Source organism: Tamandua tetradactyla, chromosome 5 (genome assembly GCF_023851605.1).
Source record: "Tamandua tetradactyla isolate mTamTet1 chromosome 5, mTamTet1.pri, whole genome shotgun sequence".
In the NCBI taxonomy this organism is placed as follows: Eukaryota; Metazoa; Chordata; class Mammalia; order Pilosa; family Myrmecophagidae; genus Tamandua; species Tamandua tetradactyla.
In genome coordinates this window covers 15,617,310-15,632,118 of record NC_135331.1, presented here as the reverse complement: position 1 = coordinate 15,632,118, position 14,809 = coordinate 15,617,310, and the positions used below count along the sequence as shown (strand labels likewise).

General features: G+C 43.3%; 1 long non-coding RNA gene across 1 annotated transcript; it reads left to right on the top strand.

Annotated features, from left to right (window-relative positions):
* The first annotated feature begins 6 nt into the window (after positions 1-6).
* Positions 7-7,941, top strand: LOC143683672 (uncharacterized). Its single transcript, XR_013175593.1, has 3 exons — positions 7-66; positions 5,085-5,279; positions 6,605-7,941. It is a non-coding gene; the product is annotated as an uncharacterized LOC143683672 (long non-coding RNA).
* Positions 7,942-14,809: the final 6,868 nt, after the last annotated feature.

Here is a 14,809-nt window from a genome sequence, read left to right as displayed (position 1 = left end):
TCAGGCACTAGAGTGCTGCTCTTCGGGGTCTCCAAGCAATTCTTTCATGATGGCTTCTGGGGCCAGGTATTATTTTGTTTTCCCACCCTTCAGTTGCTCAGAATGCCGACTTTAGGGTATCCACTTCTTTTCTGGCTAGATAAGGGACTTTCTTAGAAACTTACGGAGCAGAAACTATGAGAGGAAGTAAAGATAAGGGTTAGGTGCAGTAATCTGGTTGGGTCCTGCTCTGCTGCTTACTAGCTATGCGCTCTCAGGTGCCTCGATCTCTCGTCAGTAAAAGGTTTAACCTGCCTCCTGGGGCCTTGTGAGCTTTAAGTGAGTTAAGCTGTGTGAAGCGTTTTAGAACGGTACCTGGCCATATCTTAACAAATGTTATCTAAAAGCATTATTTAAAGACTCCTTGGGCCATGCCGACTGGTTGGTTTCCTTCCTAAGGCTGATCTAACTCAGTTTGAAATTTTGGTTCTGCCACAAAAGTCAAGTTCAGTTCTCTTGGTGAAGGAGTTTAAACTTTTGCTATTTCCCGTCCTAATTATAGGCTTATTTCAGTTGATGTAACCCTTGTTTTCCATTAAATGTACTCAAGAATGTCTGGGTTGATTATTTCTTTGGCTAGATCCTGAAGAAATGATTCAATATCTGTTTAGTTCCAGGAATTCTCCTAAATGCTTAAATACATTATTTTATTTCATCATGTTTTATCATAATCTTGAAACTGAAATAATACTTTTAAAAAATGTATCAAGCACCAGGTCTTGTACTAAGTAACTTATTTAGTCCTTGAGAGGCCCTAATAAGGTAGATACTATTATCACAAATGATATTAAGTAACTTTCTAAAGCTCACAGTCAGTAACTGGTGTAAGTGGGATTTGAACCCAGGTCTGGCTGATTGTCAGAGTCTGCAGTCCGTTTCCAGCCTTCCCATATTCACCTTCCTTGCTCACTAATAATAATAATAAATTGTTATTTCTGTGTACAATATCAACATGTACCGTCTTTACACAATGCTATCTATAATTAGGTGGAGGGTCTGGGGTTTTGACATGCAAAATTCAAATAGATTATACCCCAAAGTGAGTGTGGTATATTTTGGGTCCGAGTTTTCTTGTATTTTTGGTTTTTGCTTTTTTTTTAATCAAAGGTTAATTAGGCCCAACTACTGTGATTCGCAGATACACCCCCAGTTTCGGCAAATTTCAGAAATGTGCATCATCCAGTTTTTAAAAACTGTTAAACTTTTAAGCAGAGATTTTAGTTATTTAAAAAAAACTATAGTTAAAGAATGTATATAACTCAAGTTTTAGTGTATTAGATAAAATTTTAAGTAGAGCATTTGGCAGTTTTTAAAGATTATAGCATATCCCTGTGGGGGGAGAAAATGAAATTTTTATAAAGTAAATAATCATCTCCACATGTCATCTTCCCTCCTCTGCTTACATCTGATTTTTAAGTTTGACTTTTTAAATGAGTCCATCACCTAGCTATCCCAGTTAATAGAGTTTTGGGACAAAGGCACATTGCATGTTCTCTAGACCCTTCAAGGGCTCTTGGATATACTAAATAAAATTCTTACTTTTTAGCCTGGCAATTGAAGCCAGCCAAGATTAACTCCAAATACACAAGTAGGTTTTGCTTCTTTGTGGTTTCTAATAGCCTTCCCTTCATCCTGCACCATTTTTCCTGTGCAGGAAACCAAAAGGGACAGCAATCAGGAGGGGGATTCCATCTTTGCCTTATCCCTCTCAGCAGAAGCAGAGTAATTCAATCAGCCTGCATATGTAAGGCCTAGTCATCTAACAAGGGAAGGCAATCATGAAGCCAAGTTGATTCGGCATTCATTGTTCTTTCACTCTTCTTTTTCCCCCCTTGTAAGCTAAATGTAACGGAAGTTGAAGTAATATCATTCCACACCAAAAGAAAAAAAAATCAGGCTTATTTTCACCGTTTTGTTTTGTTTTTTTGGATCAGAAACACAGGACTTCCCAAATCAAGTTAAGCGAGTCCCAGATGTGGGCTCATTTCAAATGAAAAACACACACCATCGTTTCAGGCAGAGCGTCTGATTACAGTCCTGAGACAAGAAGAGGATTTCTCCAGAGAGTTTGTCCCAGACTGCAAAGAGAAAGAGGATTGGCACGATTAAGGGCCCGCATGCTTCTCCCTCCCCTGGGGAGAAGAAGGATGGAGTTCAGGTTCATTAGGTTTGGGGGTCACTTGTAAACCAATCAGGAGGGTGGAAGATGACTTTGAATAGTTCAGAGGATGGGTGGAATTGAAGCTGCCACATGTTGAGGGTTTGCTTTTTAATGAGGAGGCACTAAATCCATATTACAAACCCAGGACATGTACCGCCTGAAAAAAAAAAATCAACAGGAAATGGTGATACTCACACTTGTGGATATTCTGGAGAATTATTTTTCCAGGGGAGAATGGTTGATGGCAGCCGGAATGCCAAGAATGACATAATGTGCAAATTAATATATTTATTTTAAAGGCCAAGAAGAAAGGAGGACCTTTTGACAGCCATTGGTCCAGGCATTAATTTTCAAAGACTGAGCAGGACACGTTCATGTCACGTAGACTTTCTTCTAGTGTGGGACCGAAATAAGAATGCTGAACCGTGTAACCAAAGACATCTCTTGGTGAAAGATCTTCCTTTTAGTGACGATAATTCCCATTTTCATCAATGTCATGCTGCACATGGATGAAAACAGCCATTTAAATGTGTTTCTTCTGTCTATTCATAATAGGTTTGATTTTACATTTCTTGCCATCTGGTTTGTTGAATGGAAATATGGAAGTACTTTTACTCTCTATGTGCTTCTTACAGGGCTTAGGCTAAGATGTGGCCCTTTCCTTTTAACTGAGCTGGGCTTTAACCCAGATATTCCCCCAAATGGGCCAGGTAGGTATTTTGGCAAAGCTCTTACCCTTCATTTAGCAATACTGGTTAACCCAACGTAACTCTACAAACATCTCTGCCATATTTTCCCCAGAGCATATACTTATCCTTTGCATTCCCCCAGCATCACAGTAGTGTTTATTAAGCTAAATTGAACTAGATGAGTTCATGCTTTCCAATGATTGCATTTCTCAAATTGGTCTCAGAGTAGCAATAATTGCTAATGTGTATTGAGCACTTTCTATGTGTCAGCACTATCTTTAGTGCTTTAAATACATTTTCCTGTTTAAGCCTCATCACAGCTCTGCGGAGCTACAACTATTGTGCCCATACTACAGAAGAGAAGCCAAGGCTCAAAGAGTGGCAGAGCTGGGGTATAAGAAATTTAACCTACAAAATCCTGTGTCCTTTAGTGTCCCCTGTACTGCTGCTCCAGGTACTAGACCTCACACAAAGCACAAATTCCTGAAGATGGAGTGTGTACAGACCATCGTGGGAAATTTTAAAAAATCTGTGTGGGTAAACAGATACCAAGTTCAACAGTAGATCACCTGACCATGGGGTTTCTAGCCTTGTGTGGAGGCACAGGCCAGAGAACATGGGGGAGCAAGGGGGTAGGTGGGGAAAGAGTAAGGCAGTGGCAAAGAACTAGAGCACTGATGTTTTTGACTAGTACATCCCAATATATTTTGTATATTCCAAAATATACAACCTTAAAAATCATCCTAGATATGATGAACCTGTATGTTAATTTCCTGTAGCTGCTATAACAAATTACCACAAACTAGGTGACTTAGAACAGCAAATTTATTCTCTCGCAATTCTAGAAGTTAAAATCAAGGTGTGGGCAAGGCTGCTCTCCCTCAAGGGAAGAATTCTTCCTTGCTGCTTCTAGCTTCTGGTGGCTCCAGGTAATCCTTAGTTTGTGGGTGCATCACTCCAAACTCTGCCTCCATCTTCACATGGTCTTATCTTCTGCATTTTATAAGGACACTTGTCATTGGATTTAGGGTCTACCTGGACAATTCAGGAGGGTCACATCTTGAGATCCTTAATTACATCTGCAGAGGCCCTTTTCCAAATAAGTTCATGTTCACAGATTCTGGGGATTAGGGCATGGATATATGTTATTGTGGGCCACTCTTCAACCCACTACAACCTATAAGTCAAATATTAAGTAAGTGGAACCACTGAAACCCTAGAATGGTAAAATAGGATTTTGTTGAGGAGACAAGGACCATGAGTTTAGGACCTTTACCATCCCCTTAGCACTTGGCCCCATACCTTACTCCCAGGAGACCTTCATAAATTATTGCCCGTGATGGCTCACTGCAGCCCAGTAGAAATGGCATAAGCTTTGGCAAACCTATGTTTAAGTATTGACTCTGCCATTTTCTAGTTCTGTCTTGAGACAGTGTGTTTAGAAGTCATTTTACCTCTTTGAGCATCGTTCTCCTACTCTGTGCAATGGGACTAATCCTAGTGCCCACCTGGCCAGCTTGATGCAGGAGGGTAACAAAGTAGGAATACCAGCTACGCATGTCGCACAATAAACCAGTTGTACCATTAATATGCTTTGTTCATTCATTTCACACACATTTATTGAACATCTACTATGTGCCACTCACTGTCCAGGATTTTGGGAATATAGTTGTGAAGGAGACCAGTGTTTCCTCCTCTGATGGCATTTGCATTCCAGTTTGGGAAACTAAACTTAAGCAGTAAATAAATATACTTATAAACTAAGAAAACACATTCCAGATAGTGAAAAGAGCTAAAAGGAAAAAAAAAAGTTTTTTTTTTTATTCAATAGTGATGCACTATTGAATAGCTCAATGTTTGGGTGCACTCTACATAGGGAAGGCCTTTACAGGGTGATGGCAGGTGAACTGAGATCTTCATGACAGGGAGAAGCAGTCCATTCAAAGAACGAGACAGAGTGTCCTAAGCAAAGGGAACTGCAGTAGAGTCTTTGTGGTCTGTAAGATTCAGGTGTTGAATTATTGGTAACAATACCCCTGTCTATTAGAGTCTTTGTATCTGTAGGGCATGTTTATGAATACAATGGTCTCCCCTCCCCAAATAGTGGTCGGTCATTCCTTTTGTTCACCAAATATTTCTTACTCTGCATTTCTTGGCCCTCTGATGTTTCAGTGAGGTTATGTGATTCGTTTCAGACAAAGAGTTGCAATAGGAAGAGATATGTATCACTTCTGGGCAGGAGCATTTGATTACCAATGTGAGACTCTCAAGACATCACTTTTGTTCTGGGATGGAGGCTGACAATACTGAAGGAGGAGGCTTATCCTTTATCCCAGGAACCTGAGTGACTACAATGAACAGAACCACTGTGCTGACCCAAGACTGGCAAAGTAAGTGAGAATTGTGAAGGAGAATAGCTTCTAGTTGCTTTGTCACTGAGATTCTGGGATTGTTTGTTACTGTGACATAATCTAGCCTATTCTGACTGATACACTCATTTCAGTGGGTATAATCTTACACCTTTCAACTGCAGACTTCCACGCCCTACTGGGTTTTAGGTCACAACTGAGAAAGAAATCATCTCAGCCCAAGCTGCTGGTGCACAGACAGGTTCATATGCCCCTTTCAGAGAGAGACACTGGGAATCCAGGGAAATTATATGGGTAGTGTTAACTCAAATGAAATAGGAGATTTTCCAGAAGCAGCAGCTGCCTGCCTTAGCCTGCACTAGCCTGGGTGTCCCTCACCATGGGTAGGGGCTCTGTAATTGTTCCTACAATCTCCTCACTTCATAAATCCCTAGTGGGTTTATCTGACTCTACTGCTGCCAGTGAGCCTGATCCGTGGGCTGTGCAGGGTACTTCTAGAGCATTAGCATTACTCATCCCTGGGCAGGGAATAGATTGCAAATGTATATGGTGTTGGGAATACAATGCCTGAGCAAGCGCAGAGTGCCTACTTTCATCCTTCTAAACCATGGAGTCTGCACAGCAAATGCTTCCAGGAGCCAGGCAACTAACCAAAAATGAGTGAAGGGGGCCAGGTGGGACCAGTGGCAAATTCAAGAATGCATGTACCTTCCAAAGGGGGCAGCTGCTACTTAGCTATAGTGGGTCAGTGTTGCAAGGTCTTCCAGTTGTGTCCAGGCAATCCAAAAATCCATATTTGTATAATTTTTTTGTTTATGAAGCATCTACAACTATTTTAACACTGTGGTTTTCATTAGTGCTGTTTACAAATATTTCCAAAACTCCCTCTGCCCAGGAGCAAGGTAAAATTGTACTTTTGTGTCTTCTCAAAGTTAGTCATGGCTGTATGTCTTGCTTTGGCCAATGAAATGTCAGTGGAGGTGACCTGTATCACTTCCAGGGGGAAACTATCAAAGCCAGCACACTATCCCCCAAGTTTCTTCTCATTGCCTCAGTGACCGTGAAAGCACACCAAGAGTTGAGGCCTTCAGCCAGCTTCTTGAGTTTTTATAATGAGCTAAGTAACTGCCACTTCCCCCAGCAGATGAAACAAAAAATGAACACGTAGCTCGAGAAAGAAATTTGTTATTTTTCACTTCTACAATTCTGGAGCTTATTCATTGCCACAACATAATCAAATTGATCCTGATAAAACACTATACAGATGAAAAAACAAGCCTTTGACCAGATTCTTCAATTTGTAAAGTTTGATGAATCTTTCTCCTCCTTTTCTTTTTTTCAAACAGCATCCCTATTTATTCAGTTTGTTCAGCCACCATTTACTGTATCTGAAGAGACAGCAGGGAGCAAGACAGACTTCTTTCCTGACCTTGTGACGATTGTAAATTGTGGAAAAGACAAGCATTATTACATGGAACAAGGAAGCTGGAGGTGATAGTGTTGTGATAAGTGTGGATTAATCCTTTTAAGACTTTTGTTGGTAAAGGTAGTCCAGGGCAGCCATTCTTGGGGCAGTGTCTTCAAACCCTGATTTGGACCAACCAGTTGCAAATATGTTGCAAGAACTTTGTCACCTCTAATAAATTGCCAAGGTTTTCTTCCCTCTTCTCTCCCTTCCTCTTGCTTGCCTGCCTGTCACCTTCCATCCCTTTCCCTCTCTTCTGTCCTCTTTTCTTTCTTTTTTCCATCCTGCTCTCCTTCCTTTCTTCTTCCTTCTTTTTTATCCCCTTTTCTTTCCTTCCTTAAGTAAAATAAAATTGATTTGTTGTTATCCCTATTTCAATCCTCAGCATCCTTGCTTACTTACAATCCACTAGGTTTTCTTGAGTAGGGGAGATCAAGGAGAAACCATGCCAAAAGCTAGGACCTATGTCATAAGATTGCTGTGTGATTTAAATATACAGCAGAGAACAGTGCCTGGCACACCTCAAGCACTTATGAATGCCCACTGGCACTGCTTCAGGGCCGAGTACGCGTGGCAAGGAAGGTGTGTTGTGCATGTGCCTGTAATTTTTCATGGTGGGGGAAAAGGTTGAGGAATGGTTACCATAATCAGAGGGATCTGAGTCGGCTTAGGGAAGGCAGCTAGCAAGTGTGTGGAGCTGAGCTCTGTGCTTGGCTGACTACTGCCCTACAAGGAAATTACAAAGATTTGCACTGTTCAGATGAGGAACTGAGGTTTAGAGGAGCTGCATCCCTTGTCAAAGGCCACCCAGTGAGTGGTGGTGGTAGGGGTGGGTAGAGTCTGGGTCCTTTCAAATCCAGGTTTAACTGAATACAGAGCCTGTGGGTTCAACTGTGACTTTTTACCTTCCTAGCTAAAGATCCCTCTAGGGCTCAACTCGGCCCTTACTAGCTGTGTGACTTTAGACCTCAGTTTTCTGTTAAATGAGTTACAGTTCACCAGCAATGTTGAAGGGATATAGATGAGGATCATAGCATAGAGAAAGCTTCCAGCAGAATGTACGGCCCGTAGTAGTTGCTTAAGTAATGTGCAACCTTTTGGCGGTGGTAAGGGCATTTGGGCAAGGTGAGGCAAAGGGGGAATTAGAAGCACATTAAACGAGAAGTTGTGACGCAGCGTGGAAGAGTGAGTTCCTCCTGTGGGCTCCATACCCCTGAAGATGACTGTGTGACTGAGCAAGACACTTGACTTCTCTGAGTCTCAGTTTCCTCATCTGTAAAATAGAGATGATAATAAAAGTTTTTTGTTTTTTGTTTTTTAAACCATTAGGACTGTTGTGCTAAGGGCAGGGCACATAACAGCAAAATACAGATTACACCTTTATGGCTTTATTTAAAAATCTGTCTGTCTTACCTCAGGCTGGGCCTAATTTGAAACCTGCCACTCTGGCGTGGGACAAAACTTCACTTTGCCCAGCTACTGTAGAAGGAGTGTCTTTTGGCCCCGCCTTCTGGAATCTACCTTCTGAATCTGGAGGTTTGCAATGCCGGACAAGGCCCCATTGTTCACACCTCAGCCAAGAGCATGTGCTTCTTCCGTGTGTACTTACCTTAAACACTTAGCTGCAGAGTCTCACACTCGATCTTTTCCGTTTCTGGGATTCTGGACAGTGGGGGCGAGGCTACCCTGGAAACCCAATCTTCCCCAGCCCCTTCCCCAAAGCCTCAATTCTAATCATGTTGTTTCTTAGACTTGAGTGCACCTATAAATCATTTTTAATGACAGTTTGAGAAGAAAGAAGTCACAAAGCAAATCTTACATGATGTTCTCATCACCAGCGGCATTTAATATCCTAAATCAAGTGCTTTATGGTGTTACACTGCGGGTGTTGGGCAAAATGAAGGAAAGCTATTTTTTTGTGTGCCTTTGTGCACACTAGTACTTGAGGCCACCCGCTTTAGGGAATACCTGGCAGTTATGTTTTCTGGGGGAGCTCAGTGCAGGGGAAGTTGGGATGGTCAGAGGGTCCACCAGGATTCCCAGGGGACTTTTGCACAATGAGGCAGCCTGTGCTGTGGTATCCAGGGCCCGTAATATGAGAAAGTTATGAGAATGCAAGCCAGGCCTGATCTGGGGTTCCTTGCCATTCACCTGAGGGGCCCTTTTCCCTTCTAGGGAAGTTGATACAGTGAAAAGCAAACCAAATCGACAGCAAATAAAAACAGGCCCTCCCTCTCCCCCCGCCAGGCCTCAGCAAGACTTGAGTATAAATGTGAATGCAGCCAAACAGGATTTAAAGGTTCCACTTCCCTTCCACTTCGACAGATATTTTCTGGGTACCTGCCATGTTCCTACACTGTCCCCAACTGTGGGCTTACAGAGGTCAGACGGCTTCCCTGCACCCCAGGCCCCACCTGTGATCTCACGGCCCAGGCCTGCCTGGCACAGGGCAACATTCAGCAAGTCTAGTCAGCGTAGTTTAACCCATTTCAACCATCGAGGTGTAAATGCTTGCAACAGGCTGGACGCTGGACTAGCTGTGGGTGGAGGAGTTCCTAGCGATTCTCTCAGGCTGTAGCCTTCAGTGAGTCAAAGACATAAGAATGTGCGAGACTGTGAGAGCAAGGGACTGTTGGATACACTACTGCAGTGCCTGGCGTGTATATAGTGGGTGTTCAGGAACTGGTTAGTGAATGAATGCTTTGACTAAAATACCAACAATAGAAAAACAGTGATCAGAAGAACGCTATGTACAGAACAGGATTTTGTATCATCTGTTCATCCTCTGCCACACACTGGTAGGAAGAGCATAGAGGATAATATCTCATCGGCTTCACCTTAAAGGGTGAGTCATATTAGTAAGAGAGACGTGTGAATGTCTCACAGTAAGGAATAAGGAAGACTTAAGTTCCTCTCCTGCCTTTGACTTCCTAGGATTGAGCCGCAGAGAGACCTCTCCTTGACTTGCATGTGTTCCCGGTGGGCTAAGAGGAAGGTGATGACATCGTTCCTGGTAACAAGTTCTTCCCTGCCCACCTGTCCAGAGCAGTGGCTCATGGAAGACGGGTTACAATAACAGGGGCTGACATTTGCTAGGCTCCAGCTGTGTGCAGATGCTGAGCTCAGAACTGTTCTTACATCAGCTTGCTTAGCTCTCCCCACATCCCTGGGAGGGCCGTCTCTGAGGAACCCCTCCGCGAAGCTGAGCTGGGAGCACAAAAGGAGGCGATAGGGGTAGAGTGCTTGGCATGGAGCCCAGTGCATACTAAATACTCAATAAATGGCAGCTTTAGCTTCATTGTTATATCCCCAGTGTGCAAGTGAGAAAACTGAGACTCGGAGAGGGGAGGAGGAAGAGAGGCTGTGATAGTGACTGGGTAGGTAGTGAGGATCCAGAGCAAGGTAGGCGCTTAGCTGAACTTGAGTAACAATGGATAAGTTACTTCATCTCCCCGAGGTTCGATTAATAATAGGTTAAATCATGTGAAGTTGACAGTTTCATCCTTTAAAAATTGTCTGAATATTAACAATTTCATATGGATCAATTTAATAGAAATAACTTTTCTCACAGTGTTCATATGAGGATTAAAAGATATGTAAAAGCTAATTGCAGCAGCTGGCAAGTGGTGCTCTTGCAACACATGGGAGTTGGTTTAATTATCACCTCTTTAAGTAGGAAGAAGTAGGCTATATTTATCTCAGCCCTGAAAACAAGGCCAACACCATATTTGCCACTCTTGGATAAGCCAGAACTCTGGGCCCCCATCGCCACCTCCCTGGCTTGATGATATGAGATCAGCAATTTCCTCAGCCCAGCCACACAGGTAAATTATTCGCTAACTGCTCTCAAACTCCCTTTTCCACCTCATGGCAGACCTCTCCAAGCTTGACCACCCTTCATGAACCAGAACTCTGGAATTTTTGTCAGGGGATTCCAATCCCCTTTCTTTTCCCCTTGTCTTGAAGGAGCTGGAGGTTAGGGCAGAAGGCAGGTGTGCCATATGGGTTAGGGCATGTGTGGGAGAAGGCGGCAATTTCCAGAAACCTGTGCAAATTAGAACTTGGCTTCCCTGATGCTGGATGACCTCAGACAAGCATCATCTTCATCTTCACCAGCATTTTTGTCAGCAGCAGCAGCTACTGCTTTCTTTTTTCCTTCTTCTTCTCCTTTTCCTCCTCCTTCCTCTCTTCCTCCTTCTCCTCCCCCTTCATTATCCTCAGAAAATGCTTATAGAACTTCTACATTTTGTTGCCATCTTCCTTTTCTGGCTCTCCCCCCCCCCAACTAGGGGTTTTGGATCTGTTCTCTCTCTAACCTACACCAGGTTCAGAAACACTCCACACCTCAGATTTCCCTCCCTTTCACCCCCGCCCTCCCTCCATGACTAAACTCCACATCTTCTGGGTCCACTGGACTCGGTGGTGTTTCTTGGAGAGAACAAATTGTGGCCCTTCCCCCAATCCCAAAACCTGTGGCCAAAAAAGCCCATTGTTGGGTCCTTGAAAGGTGAGGGGCTAGATTGAATACTGTTATTCTGTCTGTTGCAGACAGAACAGAAGAGAAACCCCTACTGTCCTCAGCACTGTTCAAATAAAGTCAAAACAAAGAATAGTCAGGAAGTTGGACATGTTTTGGAATGTCTGCCTTGTTCACATCCCTGACTGTGAATCTTCCCAACCCGCAGGGGTTGGCTCCCAGCAGGCCCACACCTAACATGCCCAGAGTTGATTGGATCAGAATCAGTCCAATCTGGGCCAATCAGCATGCCTTTCCAAAGAATTTAGGATGGGTGAGCACTGCGGAAGAAAGTTATTGTCCCCCAAATCTGGGAATTGTAGCATGTGGACCTGTGAACCCTGGGAAGCTGCCTTCTATCCACCTGGTGAGCTGGAAAGATGAACTAATAATAGCGATGGGGATGGTGGTGGTGATGTAGAGGGTGGTAGTTAAGATTTATTGAGCACTTACTCCATGCTAGTTTCTTGATTGCTTTACATTCAATACATTTCTCCTCAAAACCCCAGGAGGTAGATATGAATATTATTAATTTATAGATGAGAAAAGTGAGGCGAGGGCAGTCAAGCAAATGTCCCAGGATCACAGAATTCATAATTGGTGGAGCCGGGAAAGCCACTCAGCCCAGAAAGAATGAAGCAAGTGGGAATGATGGCCAAAAAAAATCCTCTCCTGGGTCCAACTAATAGGCCTTTTTCCCACTGCTTGGCTTGCTGCTCTTGGGTTCTACGTGACACCCCATTCCCATTTTTCTTAAGCTTCGGTTAACTTCTTTTACTTTCAACCAGATGAGTCTTAACAAATAGAGTCAATGGACTTTCTAAAGAGAGACCAAGGCTTCTTTTTAATAAAGTGTAGGGTGGTTTTTGAAACAGAGCTAGCGTGGTGCCTTTGAGCAAGGGCTGGGACGAGGTGAGGCAAATGAGACACCTGGGCCACAAAATTTAAGAAGGTGCTCACTCTCAAGGTCAGGCAAGTGCAGGCTTGGCATTTGTATGACCCTGAGAGAGTGTGTGCCTCCTTAGATTTTGTGCCCCAGGCTCCTTGCTTCTCTCACTCTCACCTCAGCCCTGCTTTAAGCAACTGCCTTTCCTTTTATATCTGGAGGTCCCCCAGCTATAAAATGAGAAAATTGAATACAGGCTCACCAAGAGCCACTTTGGGTGTGATATTCTGACTCTGGCAAATAAATGACACACTCATTACCACCTCCACAGCCAGTGGGTGTGGTAGACATTACTAATCAACCATGACCTCTTCTTACCAAGCCTGGATGTGTTATCAGAATCCATCTTTGTACAGAGGTATGATGATCTACCACCAAATATTGAAAGTTGGCAAATAAGATGAAACTTTCCCAAAGGCAGGGGCTGTGGGTAAACCTACCTTATCCCCTCCCTCCATAGCAACTAAAATGATACCTGAAATATGACATTCTACATATATTTTCAAATTAGCTTGAAGCATGGACAAGGATGTGTGTGGAGAATTACCTGCATTTTAACTCATACATAGGCAGTTACTGTTCCTATGGATACACACAGAGAAATGCCTATGTACATACACGTGCATATACACACACTCAGCATCCCATGCACAAATATATCATGGCTTACATGTAAACTGGGGCAGATTAAAGTATTTAGAAGGCCCCAAACATTGGAGAGAGAATGATTCCTCCAACTCTCATAAACCTTAAAATAATAATATAAAATGGAAACAATATTGAGATATTCAGAACATTCTGGATTTTGTCATAATGGTTACTTTAGAATATCAAATATCTAGGTCATTAAAAGAAAACACAACATTCTTTGATGTCCCTAGTGCCCAAGCATGCCTTGAAACTACTTTTGGCTTAGTATGGTCCTGGAAAGAGTCTCATATATGTGTGAACATGCACACGCACACATGTAAGTGCTTACTGACAGATATGCACACATCCACATACGTTCACAACTACATGCTTAGACACCTGCACACGCAGTCCCCATTCATCGCTCTCATATGTACATGTGGACACCCACAGGCATCCCTATGCTCACATGAGCACATGTGTTTCTTTATGTAGCGTGATACATGCAGGCACTGGTGAAACTCACTCCCCATTTATGCACGCATATACCGTGATACACACGTGCACAGGATTACGTGCTCTACATCGAAAATGCACAACAGATGCAGGTATTCATACATACCTTCTCCGGCTCTCACATGTGTGTGTTTGTATACACATGTGTGTACATGCACATGCAAACACGTGTATGCACACACAAATCTGTATCCACTTGCACACATGTATGTATAACCCACACTGGCCTACTCCTGAGAATCGTATATATACTCTACCAAATGACCACATTCACACATATACACACATACTCACACACTCCCGCATGCCCACATTCACACACTGACTCCCACAAACCTACATTTATACACACAGGCTCAAAGAGGCACATATTCCCACAATTCCATATCCTCATCCCTTGTTTCACGCACACTCACAAATGTCCACATTCACCAGACACACTCCCACATTCACATATACACTCATACCCATATTCTGACACGCATACTTCCACATACCAACATTCACACAGGCACATACACTCACACTCACCCACTCCCACAGTATCATATACTCCCCTCTTACACACACACACACAGAGGGCTGCCCACCCTCCAGCATCAGATCCCAGGAAAGTTGTCCCTTTGCAGGCCTGTGCTGTCAGGGAGTCTGGTGAGAATCATGGGGGTGGCTTGACAGTGATAACAATTTCCAGAGCCAACAGAAGGGAGCCTAATCCACAGTGAAAAGCTGACAGGCGGGTGCCTCTGTGCACTTCCTGCCAGCTCCTGCTAACTCAGCCCAGTGCAGGGAGGTGACAGACTCTTTGTCCCCTCAAGCCATGTCATCTCCTCTCTAATGATGCCAACGTTTTGACAAAGCTGAGCAACACAGCCAGTAGGTGTGAAGTTGGAATTAATTTTCTTCTAGAAGGTCAAGCACATTAATGAGCTTTTGGCTGGCTTGATCTGTTCTTCCTTTTTTCTTTTTGCAAGAGAGAAAGAAGATAAGGGAGGTGGGAATTCTGTCCGGTAGCTGTTTTCTTCTTCCCTTGTCCTCCCTTCAAAAGACTTGGCCTTTCTTCCTGGAAGTCCACTAGACCCCAGGGCATGGTGTACACAAGCGTATGTGGGGGGTACAGCCAGATGGGTTCTGCCTACATTGGAGAGGAAGTTTGAGCCCTGGAAGTACCTTGAGAGAAGAAGAAGAAAACATACTCCTTAGCCTTTAGGGATCTTATAGAGATAAAATTTTAGGAAAACAGTGGAAAGCAGTAGAGGCTTCCTTCAGGTTAAATGGGCAGGAAGGCTATGATGGGTTAGTGATGTCTGCCTTGGACATCAGATAGATTCGTTGCAGCATATTTGAAAAAGAATAAGAAAAGAAATACCTACAACACAACAGGATAAAAATAAATAAATGGGAAACTCACTGTATTTAAAAATAAAGTTCATAAGAAAATTTAAGGAAGAAGCTACATTTCAAGCAGGAATCCTTAA